Genomic DNA, 1,625 nt, shown 5'->3' on the forward strand with positions numbered 1-1,625 from the left:
AAGTTTATCGAGCTTAAATTGAGATATTTCGACAAGTTATTTATTTACGACCTCGGTAATTGTCAAAGTGCTCGAGAATATTTTCAGAAATTTTCACAAAGTGAAATCCTTGATTTAAGGATTGAATGGCAAAGTACACGACACGACGAGTTTGTGGGAAATTTTGGAGAATTTTTCGGAGACCCGAGCCATTTTTAGTGATTTTCAGAAATTTCTGAATTTAATAAATTATTAAAGGTAAATAGAAATTTAGTGGAGTGATCTGGTCCGTCGAAATCCTCCACCGCTTGATCTGAGCCATTGAATTTAAGTACATAAAGGCTAGAGGGAGGTCAGCATGCCAGATCACACTAGAATGTTCTCAACCCTTCGACCCCGATCGACGACCCGGCGACTGGGTCCGACGGGAACTCTTCCTTCCGGCCACCTCACGACGGCGCACTGGCGCCAATGGCTTCCTCTCCTTGTCGCCGACGTCTTTATGGGGTTAGATTGTCCAGTCAGCATCTCTGGGAAGAGAACTGAAGCTTGGTGTTTCCCGGCGGATTCTCAGCATGAGGTAAGAAAATGGATCCTCTCGTCGTGCTATACGTGTTGATGAAATCAGTTTTTGAATTCGGTCAAGTTTAACGATTTGTGTTCTGGGTTGATTTTGGCTTCGTCGCGGTCGTCAACGTCGACGGCTGTTGTGGTAGCTCTGAGACATGAATTGCTACTGTTGTCCTGATGTTTGAATAGAGATGGATGTTGACTTTGAAGCTCTGTCAATCAAATTGGGCTGTGGTCGCAACACGGGAATTAGCAAAGGTAAATTGTAAAACCCAGACTCGGAATTATGCTATGTTGGTTGATTGTGCAGAATGGGTTGTTTCTCACGGTTGGAATTGAAAATGATGATCATGGCATGATTGTTTGATTTTAATATTTGGAAGGTGATGACATGCATGATTATCTCCCCACCATGACAAGGACGATGTTTCCAGGAAAGGAATGAAATATATTTAATTCTATTTGAGTTAATTGTAAATGGTGAACTCGAGTTGGTTTTCGTGGGTTTGATCTACTGTCAATTTTAGGCTGAGATCAAATACCCGATATGTGTATATTTGTGTTATGTATATGATTATCCACTGTGATGGAGTTAATAAGTCATTATCAAGACTAGTGTTGGTATTAAAGTGTAAATAGTTGAGCCTAGTGTTGGGTTGTCGTGTGGTGATCTGCTGTACGAAAGAAAAGAGTTCGGAAACTGAGTTGTTGCATATGGTCTTTGACTAAGTTTGATTATTGGACTGTAAACATGAGTCGGAATTTATTAATTCATGGTAAAGTCTTGTATTTGGAATGGAATTGTTGGATTTACAGAAGTGTTTCTAGTTGTGTGTGGTGTTGACTAGTCAGGTTATTGAGCTGCAATACTAGTGTACGATCACTAGAACTGTTATATTAGTTAGAATGGGATTAAGAATGGAAGTAAATCAGTATTGAAAAGGAAAGGAGATGGTAGTAAGAAAGTAAAGGAAATTTATTGGGTGCCCTTAGTCATTTGGGTGCACCTTATATGAAAGTGAATTAATGTCATTAAAGACATGATTCGTTGTAGTTGATTAGTATTCTAGTTCCAA

The 1,625-nt window shown here is 39.6% G+C and overlaps 1 long non-coding RNA gene across 1 annotated transcript; it reads left to right on the top strand.

Annotated features, from left to right (window-relative positions):
- The first annotated feature begins 365 nt into the window (after window positions 1-365).
- On the top strand, window positions 366-1,380 carry LOC133735738 (uncharacterized). The gene is made up of 2 exons (XR_009859249.1): window positions 366-559; window positions 696-1,380. It is a non-coding gene; the product is annotated as an uncharacterized LOC133735738 (long non-coding RNA).
- The last annotated feature ends 245 nt before the right edge of the window (window positions 1,381-1,625 follow it).

This window comes from Rosa rugosa, chromosome 3 (assembly GCF_958449725.1).
Source record: "Rosa rugosa chromosome 3, drRosRugo1.1, whole genome shotgun sequence".
Classification (NCBI taxonomy): Eukaryota; Viridiplantae; Streptophyta; class Magnoliopsida; order Rosales; family Rosaceae; genus Rosa; species Rosa rugosa.